Source organism: Ictalurus furcatus, chromosome 28 (genome assembly GCF_023375685.1).
Source record: "Ictalurus furcatus strain D&B chromosome 28, Billie_1.0, whole genome shotgun sequence".
Lineage (NCBI taxonomy): Eukaryota > Metazoa > Chordata > Actinopteri > Siluriformes > Ictaluridae > Ictalurus > Ictalurus furcatus.
In genome coordinates, this window is record NC_071282.1 from 10873158 (window position 1) to 10889572 (window position 16415).

Consider the following 16415-nt stretch of genomic DNA (forward strand, 5'->3'; position numbering starts at 1 on the left):
TGCTTCTTCAAGGCCCTGTATGCGTTTGCAAGGCACAAGATGTTATGTTGTTCCTGTAAAGCCACAATAAGCTATTAAACTTTGGGGGAAGTTTCAAGATAGCTGCCCAGAAGAGAAGTTTTATAAGGTTGGCATCAGCCATATGATTTAAGTTCCCCATAAACAGATGAAAACAAATATTTTTTTATGAGCCTGTTTGACTTTATGCAGTACTTTAGACAATTAACATGTACACACGTTGGATAGAAACACAGGCTTGTGTTAATATTAATTTGCACAAAAAGCCACGTTTGAATTACACTGCTATATGCCTTTCATGGTTACGTCCTAACTTTCATGTCAATGTACATAATGCCCAAAGGATGCCACAGCATAAGGAACTTGTGTCTGGTTTATAGAGATAAATCGGACAGACATGCAGTATAACAAAAGTCTACCAGCTATTGCATATAAAGTTGTTTTAATAATGTTGTTTGTATGTTCACGTGATCTCATCACATTACGCCTGGAAGATTACCCAGTAGAGTCCAGTAGAAAAGTGGGCATTGGTTCTTTAATGCACTGTCTGTGTAAACATATTTAGATATTTTTTCTCTGTTTTGGCCTCCCATTGACAAAAACAATTGTGATTTTTGCCACGGAAAATGAAGCTCAAAGGTTGAGAAATGTAAAACAAATAAATAAATAAATAAAGCTCACTATTTTGTGTGGACGGCAAAAATGTATGTTTTTGAAAACAATGACATCACAGCATGCACCTGCCCATTGTGGTTTTGCATTTGTTATGAATGTGCAAGAACTATGTTTATCATGGCTGCTGTACAGGTTGTTAGTTTGTGGTCTGTAAGTTCTTTTTTGATAATCAGTTTGCAATTTAATTTCTCTTCATTTTATTATTACACCTTCATGGAAAGGCTCCAGAATCCACTTTATTGTTCCAGGACCAACCAGACTGATGGATTGGTGTACTTCTGAGCTTTTCAAATTATTATTGTGTTTTGTGTTTTCATGTGAACAGAGCTATATTTGAAAAAACAAACACTGTTCATTTGGGTGGCAATTCTTTTGAAAACATATTTACTAGAGATGCACCGATGTATTGGCCGATAATCGGTATCGGCCGTTAAAGGCTATTTTTCCTGCTATCGGCCGATAGTTTAAAAACATCCGATGATCAGGGCTGATTATATCCTGTCAATCAAAAGAGGGCGGGAAAACACATCAATTTCGTGCTGTGTGTAAAGGTGATGTCTCTTGTGTGGAATGATGACAAAACTGCAGTTTGTAATGTGTGTTATCTCTGCACCGCAAATTTTTTTACACCGGAAGTAAATTTTACAACACAGAAGGTTTGGTGTTGAGTCAATCAGCTGAATTAAAGGGCCAGTACACCGTTGAAAGATTTAAATGAAGATAAGTTGCCAAAAAAATATCCAGTTTCATATCAAGTTAATGTTAATATATAAAAAAGTTTATATTATATATTACCAGTTTGATGTTCAATGAGGAAGTAGAAATGCTTTTGTTTGTGGTGAGTGAATGCAAAGCCTAACAGGAGGTTTTTAGAATTCAGGCAATGTTAATATGAATTAATAATATTCAGTAAGTTAAGAAATCTTACTTTAATCTTCAGAATTTAGTTCATGTGTTAATGTTAATTTGAGTAATGTGTTCTCTGTTTATGAGACCAGTTACTGTGAAACAACTTGTTGAAATGGAGAGAATAAAGTTTGTATTAGCATTTCTTTCAGAATTCTTTTAAATTAATCATTATTAATTTATAAGAAGGCATAAAAGGCAGAATTATTGGTATCGGTTACCTGTATTGGCTGATATCACTCTGAATAATCGGTTATCGGTATCGGCTGAGAAATTTAGTATCGGTACATCTATAATATTTACGTATTAGGACATATTAAAAAAATAGAAATCCAGCAGTTACTCTAACTACCTTCTGCTGCCTCCTGCTACAAGTTTATTTTGTATATTTGCAGTATTATACAGTAAACACCTCCAGGACATTCAAAGATACCTAAGAATTACTGTTAGTGAGCAGGCGTGCAACACAATGCAGTGTTAACAGATGTGTGACACTTTCTTGTGTTTAATTAACCCTACATTCTGCTCACCTAGACGTGCTAGTGCGCACACACACACACACACACACTGTGGAAATGTGATAGGGGTTCAGTGCAGCCTTGCTTGAAGAAAATACAGTTTCCATAATGGTTATCATTTGAGTTTACTATTTATAAATAATATTATTTATTTGAGTTTATTGTTTCTTAATATGCCAGAAATTATTAAGCCAATTAATTATTAAACCAATTAAAAATAGGCTATATGGATATTTTACAATGGTATACACATTTTGTTGCATCCATTTACTCTATTTCATTGGCTATTCTTTTAGTAATTTGACTGCATGTAAGGTTTCATGAACCATTAAATGGTAAATACTAGACTTTAAGCCTGTAACATCCTATTGAGGCCCATGCGAATAGTATTTGGATTTAGTAGCACACATGAGACTTGATTTTAAGGTTAAAAAGAGCACACTCATACTAAAGGGTGTCCCAAAAGTCTCCATACATAGGAGACTATGTATGCCAGCTCCTCGTCAGTTGTGCCTTCATCAGTGGATGCTCGAGAACACACTCAAACACACACACACACACACACACACACACACACACACACATATATATATATATATATATATATATATATATATATATATATATATATATATATATATATATAACATTTTTGTGTGTTCAGTGAGGCATTTTAGAAGTGTTCAAATGTGCAAAGGTTGTTTTGGTTGCTTCTAGGGTGATGAACCTTGCATAAACCTGTATACTAACATTTAAGACATAGCATAATTGGAATTAGATCATATTAACTGGTGGGCACATTAGATTTCATGCCATTCAAGTATTTCTGTGAGTTTATGAGGTGATATTTGTCTATGATGTGGGATGTGATGAGATGTATTTTATTTTATTTTTTAAAGATTTATAATTTCACCAAGTTTAATTTGAGATATTTTACTACAGTAGACTTGTGTAGGAGTTTTATGGTTAGATTGTGGGCTGTTAGATTTTAGTCATTGTGAATCATGGGTCTGTCATGGGGTTCAGTTGTTTTGCTGGTTGCACTATTTGGTGTTAATAAACAGTAGTGGTCTGGCTTCCTGAGTGTTGTTTGTATTGAGATAGTGAGCGACATAGATGGGATGTTTTACACAGCACTAAATCTGCTCTTTTAAGAGTCTCAAGTGATCTCTTAATTGAGACTGACGCTTGGAAATCCCTGGCTTTAGTCCTATTAGATCTGAGTGCTATGTTTGGTTTGGTCGACCATGAAGTCCTGTTGACTCATTTGGAGATATCAGTGGGCCTGCGTGGCACAGTATTACAGTAGTTCCACTCCTGTTTGACTAACAGGTAGTTCACATTTATTCTGCTAAATGAATAAATGTTCACTGTTTGCATTGGTCATCATTCCTACTCTAGTAAACCTCTCAATTGTGGAGTTCTGCAGGGATCAATTCATGGTCCTGTGTTGTTTTCCTTGTATATGCTCCCTCTGGCTTCTATTTTTAACAAGTACAGAGTATCTATCATCTAAGATGATACCCAAATCTATCTTCCTTTAAAACATAATGATAAACGTGCTTTACCACCACTGATGGACTGTTTAAATGAACTCAAGCTTTTGATTTTTAGCAACTTTATAAATATAAATGAGAAAAAAATGAAATCATTTTATTTGGGCCTAAGGAAAATTGTGCTATTGGTTCTCTTGCACCATATAAAACCCATTGTGCTCAGAACCTGGGTGTTATGTTCGATAATAATTTAAAATTCAATAAGCAGATTAGTGCTGTTGTCTTGCTTATTTCATCTTCATCTCCTTACTAAAGTAAAACCCTTTTCCGTTTCAAAGGGAACTTCAATGTTGCGTTTAGCATAACACTATGGAAGCACCTCTCGCGCGTGACCAGCATCTGAAGCTTGTGTAAAATCATGCCTATTTATAGGCCTGCCATGATCAAGTGACGTGGCAATTAAGCGCGTTGCGTGATATAAATATGGCACCTGTGAACCGCACCATCAGCCTTTATTATCTTCAGCAAAAGACTGCATGTCAGTTGTTTGTGTAAAGAAACAATAAGACGCTTCGTTTCCTTGCTATCTTTTCTCAAAATCTCAGAACTTTTCTATCCCTTGAAGAAAAAAAAGGAATGAGCGAGAGAGAAAAATATGAGTGAGAGAATTCAGGAAGTGTGTTACGGATTGCTCCTGTTTCATCACAATAGTGCACACTTTCTGGGTGAAGTGTTTAGGGATGTAGCATGCGATGGCAGCCTCGAGAGGCTGCGCATGGTAATACCTACATTAAGCAGCTCGACTCGCGCTCTTCTCTGAAGCCGAAGCGAGTTGGGTTTCAGAGCCTCGCAGATCTGGGCCGGCTTCTGCCGAGGCAGATAGCCGTCTCAGATTTGGGGGATCTCTTATGGATCCGGAAGAGGAGCCGGAGACGAGCACTGCTCTATCTCTTGCTCTGTCTTCCGGGATCGACTATCCGCTGGATTTTGGAGCTTGCGTCGCGACTCCTCCTTCTGCTATGGAAAGCCAAAAGGGGGGGTGGAACACACAAAAATAATAGTAATAATTCCTCTCTGACTCTCTGGAGCCAGAAGGATGTGTGAAAAACAGTGCAGCATATAAAGAGCTGCTTGAAGTGATTACTACGGCTGGCCATAGAACCCGGTTCCCTGAGGGAGGGAGGTTTTTACAGCCATTATTTCCTGGTCTGCAAAAAATAGGAGTATGTGGCCAATTTTAGATCTTTGTCATCAGAACTCTACTTTTCGGACATACAGGTTCAAGATGCTGACACCCAAACTTATCGTTCCACAGATTCAGTTTGAGGACTGGTTTGTTATGATAAATCTAGAAGGTGCATATTTCCACATAGAAATATCACTAGCTTTATCCCCTCGCACCTTCACAAAGTGCATGGATGTCACTCTGGCTCCATTGTGACTCCAGGGCATCCGTGTACTAAACTACCTGGATGACTGGTTAATTCTAGCACGATCCAGGGAACTGGCGGTTCAACATCGAGATGTTGTTCTCGCCCACATGAAGAGCTTGGGGCTCAGGTTGAACCTCAGAAAAGAATGCTTTCCCCAGTGGAGTGGACAACTTTTCTAGGGGTGTTAACGATTCTACTACAAGGAGGGCGTTTCTATCCCCAACACGCATAGGGTCAGTCCTATCAACACTGAGCAAGATAAAGCTGGATCTTGGGAAACTATTGGCACTTATGGGCCTATTGCACAGGAGACCGCTGAGAAGTTGGGGGTTTCGTCCAAGGACGAAACCTCTGAGAATAATCAGTGTCACGCGGTGATGCCTACGTGCTCTGAGAATTGGAGTGTTCCCGGTTTCTAGCCTTGGGTCACACTCTAGAGGTGTCTCCTTAGCGCAAGACGGTAATAACAGACACCTCCCTCACAGGCTGGAGCACGGTCTTAGACAGCTGTCCAGCTCACGGTCTCTGGTGCGGCCCTCATCTGGAGCAGCATATGAATTGCCTAGAAATGTGGGCCATATTTCTAGCACTGAAATACCTTCTTCCTCAACTGAGAGGTCACCGTGTGTTTACAGACAACCCATCAGTGGTCTCATATATTGACCACCAGGGAGGATTATGTCCGTGCCCCCTGTTCAGGCAAGTGCAACTAATTCTTCTCTGGGCAGAAGGAAAGTTTGTCAGTGAGTGCAATGTACATTTTGGGAATATGGGGCAGACATCCTGTTGAGGCAGGCTGAGGCCCAGGAATTGGTGGTTCCATCCACAAGTGGTGGAGTCCATATGGCGAGGTTTGGCCAAGCAGGACTGCATGTGTTCACCTCCGAGGAGACAACACACGGCCTGCTGGGGTTCGCCCTCACTCCTCCCACATAATTAGGGCTGGATGCCATGGTGCACATGTGGCCGAGGTCACATCTGTACGCTTTTCCCCCATCGCTCTGCTCCCACAAGTTCTAGCAAGAGTTCGTCAAGACAGTCCATGTCTGCTGTTAGTAATACCTTATTGGCCAGCTCGAATATGGTTCTCAGAGATAATATCCCTGCTAGATGGCATGCCTTGGGAGATTCCCATCCACAGGTATCCACTGTAGACCCAGTGAACTGTGCAATAGCTACAGTCCTGGAGTTCTTACAAGAACATTTCTCAGCGGAGTGGGCTCCTTCTACAATCAGGGTTACGTGACCGCCATTTCGGCCAGTCACGCCCCTGTTGATGGAGCCTCTGTAGGGCAACATCCTCTAACTTCGAGGTTCATGTGTGGTGTCAGGCAGCTGAGGCCCATCTGCAGGCCACGCATTCTTTCCTGGGACCTGTTTCTGAACTGTACTCTTCGGACATACAGGTTAAAGATGCTGACGCCCAAACTAAGCATTCAGGCCTATGCATACCTTCCTGGGACCTTTCTGTGGTCCTGCAAGGTCTGTCAGGTGCCCCATTTGAGTCCTTAGAGTGGATCTACTGTCTCGAGCCGGAGGGCTGATTTATCACCCTAGGCCAGAACTATGGAAACTGTGGGTCTGACCCCTGAGGGGCACCAGCTCATAGATTCTGGTCTCACAACTGAGGTTGTACAGACCATGTTAAACGCTAGAGCACCATCCCCAAGGAAATTGTATGCACTCAAGTGGCAGCTTTTTGTTTTGTGGTGTGAGGAACATCAGCTAGACCCAGCGAACTGCGCAATAGCTAAAGTCCTGGAGTTCTTACAAGAATGTTTCTCAGCGGGGTGGGCTCCTTCTACACTCAGGGTTTACGTGGCCACCATTTCAGCCAGCCATGCCCCTGTTGATGGAGCCTCTGTGGGGCAAAATCCTCTAGCTTCGAGGTTCAAGTGTGGTGTCAGGTGGCTGAGGCCGATCTGCAGGCCGCACGTACCTTCCTGGGACCTTTCTGTGGTCCTGGAAAGGCTGTCAGGGGCCCCATTTGAGCCCTTAGAGTCAGCCTCTGAGAAGCTTCTGACTCTAAAGGTAGCTCTTCTGCTGGCCCTGACATCTCTGAAGCAGGTAGGAGATCTACAAGCTCTCTCTGTTGCCCCTTCCTGCCTTGACTTTGCCCCTAGATTAGACAAGGCCTTCCTGTATCCTACATCGGCTGCCCACCCTGTGGTGTTGCAGACTTTCTGCCCTCCTCCGTTCCTCATACTGGAACAAGAGAGGATGCACCTGCTGTGTCCAGTAAGGGCTCTCTGTACTTATGTCCACTGCGGCGTAAGTCGGAGCAGCTGTTGGTCTGCTTTGGCGGCGACAGTAGAGGTGATGCTGTGTCAAAGCAACACATCTTTAATTGGATAGTGGAAGCAATATCTATGGCTTCTGAAGCGCGCGGTCTCACTACACCTCTGTGCATAAGGGCTCATTGCACTAGGCAGTCGCCTCCTCGAAGGCTTTGTCCAAAGAGGTATCCTTACAGGATGTGTTTGCTGCTGAAGGGTGGTCTACACCACACACATTCATTCGTTATTACAGTCTGGATAATCATTCCAGCCCGGGCTCGAGTGTCTTGCAGTGACCCTCGGATTTGGGTCTTTTTGAACAGGCCGTACCCTCGGTATGACGGAGTGGGTATTCTTGTTCCCATAGTGTTATGCTAAACGCAACGTTGAAGTTCCCTTTGAAAGGGAACATCTGGGTTACACATGTAACCCTGTTCCCTGAGAAGGGAACGAAACGTTGCGTAGCTTTTTCATACCAGGGCAGGTCTGTGAATTGCGTCTTCGCTTCAGATAATAGAGGCTGATGGCATGGTTCACAGGTGCCATATTTATATCACACGACGCGCTTAATTGCCACGTCACCTGATCATGGCAGGCCTATAAATAGGCTTGATTTTACACAAGCTTCAGAGGCACTCCCATAGTGTTATGCTAAACACAACGTCTCATTCCCTTCTCAGGGAACAGGGTTACATGCGTAACCCAGACATTTTATTTATTTTTTTAACTTTGATTAACTTTTAAACTGTGATTCATGCTTTTGTAACATCTCATTTAGATTATTGCAATTCACTTTACTATGGTGTCTCCCAGTCTTCCCTTTCCTGTTTACAGCTGGTGCAAAATGCAGCTGCCAAACTTCTCACAAGGACTCAAAAGTACGAATCAGTTACACCTATCTTAATCATTATACACTGGCTCCCTGTTAAATTTAGAATTGATTAAAAATTTATTGTTTGTTTACAAAGCCCTCAATAACTTGGCCCCTCATATCTGACCATTTACTCCATCTGTATACTCCCTCTAGAGTATCTCAGAACTCTGAGATCTTGTGACCTTGGTTTACTCACTGTGCCTAGATCTAGACTAAACGAGGTGACCACGTCTTTGAGACCACCGGTCCAAAACTTTGGAATAGTCTTCCTCTCCATATCAGACTAACACCTTCAATCTCAGCCTTTAAATCTGCTGTAAAGACATACTTATTCTCCCTGGCATTCAATATTCTGTGATCATTGTGATCTGTTTTTATTTTTATCATAGTACTTGTTATTTAATTTGTTGTATGTTTTTGTAGTTATTTTCATATTGTACAGCACTTTCGTCAACCTTGGTTGTTTTTAAATAAATACTGATTGACTGATTTTGAAATTAAGGAATGGGATATTTTATACATGTTTTGTCTTTCCTTCTTCCAATGTGATCTCATGATGAGCTCACTTCCCTGAACTTCAGTGAGAAAGCCTTATTTATGACATGGGTACATTTGGTTAATTGGAGAGGATAATAACACATTTCATGAATGGTGTTTGGCGACTATATTACAGATGTAGTGTGTACTACATCCCATTTTAGATAGCTGTATTAGATAATTGTAATAGTTCATTAGATTGAAATTTCCCTGTGTAGGTGAAATATTGAAATCTACCTGCACAAGGAAAAAAAAAGTAAAACTTTACTTGTACTTGAGCCTAGGATTTCAGCATCCTAAGGAACATTTAAATGCATTTTGCTTCAAATTAATCAGAGCTAGGGCTTGTTTTAGTTTCTTTGCCTTTTATAGAAAACAGACAAATCATAAATATGTGCCTAAACCCCTATTTGGAATAGAATACCATGTCTGAACATCAAAAGTGGTCTCTAGAGAGTCGAAAAATGAAATGAATCTGAGGAATGAATTGATGAAGAATGAGCTGAAATATAATGGCAAGAATGCAGAAACATAAGGATAAACGGAACAGGTATTTTGCTGGCAGTCATGAAAGAATGGGAAAGAAGCTCCAAGAAATATTCTAGAAGAAGGAAGGTCAATAAAGGAACTTAGATTAGGAACTTAGGCCAAGTGATTGAAGGACTTCTGTCTGTATGTCATAAAACCTTGGACTTGTGATGGGTTACTCTGCCATTACTGCAGCTTTGAATTTAAATCAAAATGTTCTTCCATCGAACGGTGGACCTACAGATAACCTTTACCCTTTGTATATTCTTTATGATAAATGCTTCTAACATTTAATGAGTTATGCCCTGAGCTAAAACAATAAATGTACAGCTCACTGATCAACTGCAGAGATGTTTTTACAGAGGAGAACAGAACAGTACAGACATGTGGATCAACATATATTTGCACACACACACACACACACACACACACTGTGTCAATTAAGGATTAATCAGTCAGGATGACTCCATCCCAATAAGAGCCTTGCAGGCCAAACACATTTGCATTTGATTAAGAGCACATGAAGTTACAGCAATGAAAACATGTCAGAAAATAATAAAGATTCCAGGTTTTAAACGTAGCCATGATGATCTCCAGACGCTGTAGTTATGTACATGCAAAGCCACTGTTTGTAATGCTTCCCTTTAGCTAGCTTGTCTAATGATAAGAATATCTAACCCTAACCCTAAGAAACTAAAGGGTGTAACAGTTGAATGGTGATTCAGAACTAAGTGTCTGTCATAAGGGTTTATATGTAGGTACCTCCCAAAAATGCAGATGAATGATTGGCATGCTTGCTACATATTTGGGTAAATTCAATAGAAAACTACATTTCACATAATTCTTTGTTTTAGGGTGAGTTGTAATTTGTTTTCAGTGGAGTAGTCTAAGCCAATTTCCTGTTTAATTACACTCGTAGCCAATCAGAGATCACCTTTGTTGGGGAGTTGAGAAAAGAGAGGACAGGTGAAGCGCACTTGGAGGGAATGACACGCGGGATTAGTGAGGGAAAAGAAAATTGAGTTTAACGCCGAGGTGACGATGTGTGTAGACTAAAGTACTGTTACAGTAGTGGCACAAATATCATTTTGTTCAGCTAAGAGTCGTGTGCAACTAGCAGTTTGGTAACTTTGTGAACCGTAGGTTTAAGTGAAGTGCAGCTAGGTTATCTGCATTTGCTGTTTTGCACAAGCTTGAAAAGGGTTAAGTATAAACTGTAACCCGTGGACATTTAAGCTAATGTCGTCGTGAGAGACGGACAGCTGTAACCGCCAGCCGCAGTTTTCACCGTGAAACTGAAGGGACAAGAACTTTGGAGAACTGTGCTAAGTAGCACGGTAACTACGCCTGTGTAAGAAGGGACTCTACTGCCAAATCTGCATCGTTGAATCGACTATTGCCTGCTGGAACCTCGCTTGCAGCGGATTCATTCACCCAGCTTGTTGTTTCCAATTCAGCTGATTCTTCTCTTCGAGAGGCGTGAGTAATGGAGAGTTTTGAGTAGCAGTCCATTAAAGGAGCCAAGGAGATTTTTTTGTATGTGCACCAACTCATGGGCCCCAAGGGGAAAAAAGACAGAAACCCAAGTGCTTGGTAAAGGTTTAAACATTTACAACTAGGTGGAACTAATCCAAACTATATTGTTAGTGGTGTTTAATGTTTGTTAAGCTAAAACTGTCTGAGGCAGTGGTTAACTCCGGTATGTTCTTTTGTGAGGAAGAAATGAGTATTTGAGTTTACTTGTCTAAATTTGTCTACTATACATTCATACAGTTTGAGTTTTTTTAAGTTAACGTATAAGGGGATATATTACGAAAACATAAAAAAAGGTAAAGATTTGAATACAGCACAGAAAAAACTGAATATAGGAAAATAAATGTATTTTTTTGTTATACATATTACTCGGTGACTTTGAACTTTTCTTTTTCATTTAATAAGGGTTGTATATATTTGACATACTTGATATTTGTTTCTGGGGAATACCCATATAGCTCATAGTGTGTGAATTCTTCAGTGGAGGCACCGTGCTGTTATTTCTTGATTAAATAATTTCTATACATTTGTGCCTGTGATAACATCGTCTACTGGTAAATAGAGGTTAGCCAATTCACCATCAACTGCTAAGTACTCAGATCCTGTTAATTAGAACCTTTTAAAATAGTAACCTCATCTAATATTACACTTCCAGTACCAGGAAGGGGTTTTATATATATATATATATATATATATATATATATATATATATATATATATATATATATATATATACACACACACACACATTGTAGGGATTTTAGCCAGCGGTGGGCGGAGCACAGACACACAGGAGGCTGTTTCAGTGTTATGGGGGATTTATTCAAGATAATTGGTGAACGGGGGTGTGCGTGTGGGTGCGTGTGTGGGTGTGTGTGTGTGGGTTGAAGGGCGATCAGGCGGTGAGGGTCTCAGCCTTCAGCGGTTACAGCCAAGGGGGCGGGGCAGAGCCATCACTCGTGTCGAAGTCACCTGAAACCTGAAAAAACACACAACAGCAATTAGCAAACAGGCACACATCGGCAAAACTGCATAGAACACGCCAGAAATTCGCACACATGCTTGGAGATACTTCTCTCCTTCTGCGAGTGGAATATCGTCCTTTTATACATCGCTTGCTGGATGGTGGAATTCTTCCGTACGGTGCACCATTCATGAGCCGTGGGTGTGTCAGCGGCCCTGCCCCGCTGCCACGTGCTCTCTGGATGTCCAAAACCTTTGGTGGCGCTGAAGCGGATCTGTCTCTTCTGCGCCACTGCGGCAGTCGCGTGAGGAGCGATCTTTGTTCCCTGTGCACCGGCTACCGGCCTGGCACCACAGTACCCCCCCCCCAAGCTCCGAGCCTACTGCTGCCGCGTGTCGGGCCCACAGGGCATCCTGTCTTGAGAGGCCATCTGCATTTCTGTGTTGGGTCGCTGCCCGGTGCTGGACCTGGAATGAGAAATCTTGTAGGGAGAGGAACCACCGAGTCACCTGGGCGTTAGTGTCCTTGGCCTTGGCCATCCATTAGAGTGGGGCATGGTCTGTCACCAGGACAAAGTTCCGCCCAGCCAGGTAGTACCATAGTTCCTCGATGGCCCACTTTATTGCTAGGGCCTCCCTCTCCACGGCCGCATACTTCCTCTCCGCTGGGGACAACTTTCGGCTAATGTAGAGGACCGGGTGCTCCTCCCCGTCGAAGGTCTGTGAGAGGACCGCACCCAGCCCAGTTTCTGACGCATCTGTGTGCACGGTGAACGGGAGGGTGAAGTCCGGGTTACGTAGTATGGGGCGCTGGTGAGGGCTTCCTTTAGGTCCTGGAATGCTCACTCTGCGTCTGCAGACCATTTCACTCGGTCCGGCTGGCCCTTCTTTGTGAGATCTGAGAGGGGGGAGGCTAGAGAGGAGAAGTTAGGTACAAACCTACGGTAGTACCCCGCCAACCCCAGGAAGGCACGTACCTGTTTTTTTGTCGAAGGTCGAGGATAGCCCTTTACTGCCTCAATTTTCTTTGCTTGTGGCTTGAGTAAGCCCCGGCCAATACGGTACCCGAGGTACTGTGCCTCAGTCAGCCCCAGGTGGCACTTTTGGGGGTTGGCTGTCAGCCCGGCCTTCCGGAGCTCCTTCAGGACTTCCCTCAGGTGGAACAGGTGGTCCGACCAGGTGGAGGAGTGAATGACCACATCGTCCAGGTAGGCGGCTGCGAAGGCATGATGGGGTCGCAGGACAATGTCCATCAACCTCTGGAACATCGCGGAAGCTCCATGTAGCCCAAAGGGGAGGACCCGGTATTGCCAGTGGCCGTTCGCCATGCTGAAGGCCATCTTCGGTCTCGCCTCTGGGGCCAGCGCCACTTGCCAGTACCCCTTTGTTAGGTCCAGGGTGGAGATGAAACGAGCCCTCCCCAATCGCTCCACTAGGTCATCCACCCAGGGGAGAAGATAACTGTCAAACTCCGAGACCTGGTTTGGCTTCCAAAAAGTCATTTCAGAGGCGCATACTTCCATCAGGCTTTGGTACAACTATGATAGGGCTGGACCAGGGGCTGTTGGACTCCTCTATGATGTTGTCCTGCAGCATCCGGCTGACCTCCTCCTCGATAGCCTTACGGCGGGCCTCCGGGACCCGAGAGGGCCGCTGCCGCACCACCACTCCTGTCTGAGTCTTGATTTCATGCTGTACCAGCTGAGTCATGCCTGGGGAGGTAGAAAAAACATCGGTAAATTGCCCCACTAACTCTGTCAGCTCCTGCTTCTGGGCAGGGGTGAGTTCTTCGCCGAGTTGGACTGAGGTGCCCTGGTCGTGATCTGTGTGTAGGGCCGCAAACACAGACAGTACCAGTTCTGGCTCTATCCACCTTTTCAGCAGGTTTATGTGGTACGTTTGTGTGTCTGCTTGCTTACCGGGCTGCTGCAGGCGATAATTCACGGGACCTCTCCTCTCGAGGACCGTATATGGGCCCTGCCACCGAGCCAGGAATTTGCAGGAGCTGCTGGGCACTAGCAGGAGTACCCGATCACCAGGTTGGAACTCGCGGGGTTGCGTTGGGCGGTTGTACACTCGTTTCTGTTCCTCCTGGGCGGCTCTCATATGCTCCTGGATGATTGGGGCCACTCGGTCGATCTTCTCCTGCATATCCTGTACATACTCGATGACTGAGCGGAACAGGGAAGGCTGTTCTTCCCAGGCTTCCTGTGCCACGTCCAGCAGTCCACGTGGCCGCTGTCCGAAGAGGAGCTCGAAGGGTGTGAAGCCCGTGGATGCCTGGGGGCACTCTCGGACGGCGAAGAGGACATACGGCAGGAGAAGGTCCCAGTTCCTCCCTTCCTCGTCTACCACCTGGTGCAACATCTGCTTTAAGGTCCGGTTGAACCGTTCGACCAGCCCATCCGTTTGTGGGTGGTAGACCGATGCCTTTAGGTGTTTCACCTGCAACAGCCGACACAGATCAGACATAAGCTTTGACACAAATGGGGTACCTTGGTCAGTTAGGATGTCTTTTGGGATCCCCACACGGCTGAACAGGAGCACCAGTTCTTTGGCAATGTTCCGGGAGGTGGCTTTACGCAGTGGTACCGCCTCGGGGTATCTGGTGGCATAGTCCACAATTACCAATATGTACTTGTGCCCTCGGGTGGATCTGGGGAGCGGCCCGACGAGGTCCATGCCGATCCCCTCAAACGGGATGCCTATGATGGGAAGCGGGATGAGTGGTGCCGGCGGGGGCTTCCTTGGGGCCGTGCATTAGCACTGGGGGCATTGTTGGCAGAAGCGCTGGACCTCTGTGTCCATGCCTGGCCAGACAAAACGGTCCTTCAGCTTCTCCAGGGTGTTTCTCACCCCCAGGTGGCCCCTGAGCGGATGGGCATGGGCCAGGTGCATCAGGGCCTGCGTTCTGGCTTTGGGCACGACCAAGAGGTCCACGGTCTCCCCTCGGCGGTTGGTCCGGTGGTACAGTAAGCCTCCTTTGACCAGAAAGTAGGAGGAGGGGAGCCTCTGGTTCGGGCTCTGGTCGATCCCTTCGATCTGGCACACCTGGGCCCAGCAATACTTCAGGCGGCTGTCCTCTTTCTGCTCTTGGCCAAAGTTCCCCTGCCGGTTTACCTGCTGGAATACAGACGAGAGAGGCTTAGAGGGTGTGTGCAGCTTACCTTCTGTCCTGGCGTCCACCTTGCCTCGGGCCAGGTAGGCCTGTTGCACTTGTGCTTCCTTCGCTTGCTGCGGCAGTTTTGGCCGATCCAGCGTGGGGAGGACACGTCCTGCCGGCCAGGTTTTCTGGGTCTTCTTCGGTGTCCCATGGTCTGACTCGGTTGGGCTGGGCTCGTCCTGGGGCGCCCCGTAGTCCGGGTGGCCTTGCTGGTGCTGTCCCTCTTTGCTGAGTGCCAGGGTGGTCAGGGTGTGTTCCAAGGCGGTCAATAGTTCCCTGGATGTCCCGGGGGCTTGCATCCCCATGGCCTGGCGTTCTGTGGGTGGCAAGGTCCTCAGGAACCGGTCCCCGGCCACCCTCTCTACAACCTCGGTGGCAGAGTGCATGTCAGGCTGGAGCCACCTCTTGGTGAGGCTCAGGAGGGTGGCCATCTGTCCATGTGGCTTGGCTTCTGGCCTGTAGCGCCACCGGTGGAACTCCGCTGCTGCCTGGAGCGGGTTTCGCCCGCACCATGCCAGGATCTCTCTCTTTACCTCTCCATAGTCGGCTGCTTCTTCCGGAGAGAGGGAGTAATAGGCCGTGCGCGCCTCCCCGGAAAGCAGCGGGCCGAGGCTGCGTGGCCACTCATCGCAGTCCCACTCTTCACTGCGGGCGATGCTCTCAAAGGTCTCGAGGTAGGCCCCAATGTCGTCTTTGGGGTTTAGAGGGGGAAGCAGGCGTCGGACCTCACGGCCAGGATCAGGGAGGTGTGTAGCAGCTGCGGGGGTCGCTGTCCTCAGGGCCAATAGCTCTTGTGTCACCACTTGTAGGCCATGGGCGATCTGTTGTGCCACCGTTTGCTGCTGAATACTGGCTTCCAGAAGGTGCTGCAGCGTGGGATCCATGTTAATGAATGATCCCCAGTGGAGGAGAGGGATCGTGTGAGGAGCGATCTTTGTTCCCTGTGCGCCGGCTACCGGCCTGGCACCACAACACATACAGTATCTCACAAAAGTGAGTACACCCCTCACATTTTTGTAAATATTTGATTATAACTATTAATGTGACAACATTGAAGAAATGACACTTTGCTACAATGTAAAAGTAGTGAGTGTACATCTTGTGTAACAGTGTAAATTTGCTGTCCCCTCAAAATAACTCAACACAGCCATTAATGTCTAAACTGCTGGCAACAAAAGTGAGTACACCCCTAAGTGAAACTGTCAAAATTGGGCCCAATTAGCCATTTTCCCTCCCTGGTGTCATGTGATTTGTTAATGTTACAAGGTCTCAGGTGTGAATGGGGAGCAGGTGTGTTAAATTTGGTGTCATCGCTCTCACACTCCCTCATACTGTCACTGGAAGTGCAACATGGCACCTCATGGCAAAGAACTCTCTGAGGATCTGAAAAAAAGAATCGTTGCTCTACATAAAGATGGCCTAGGCTATAAGAAAATTGCCAAGACCCTGACACTGAGCTGCAGCACGGACAAGTGTCTTGCCTACAGTCAAGCAT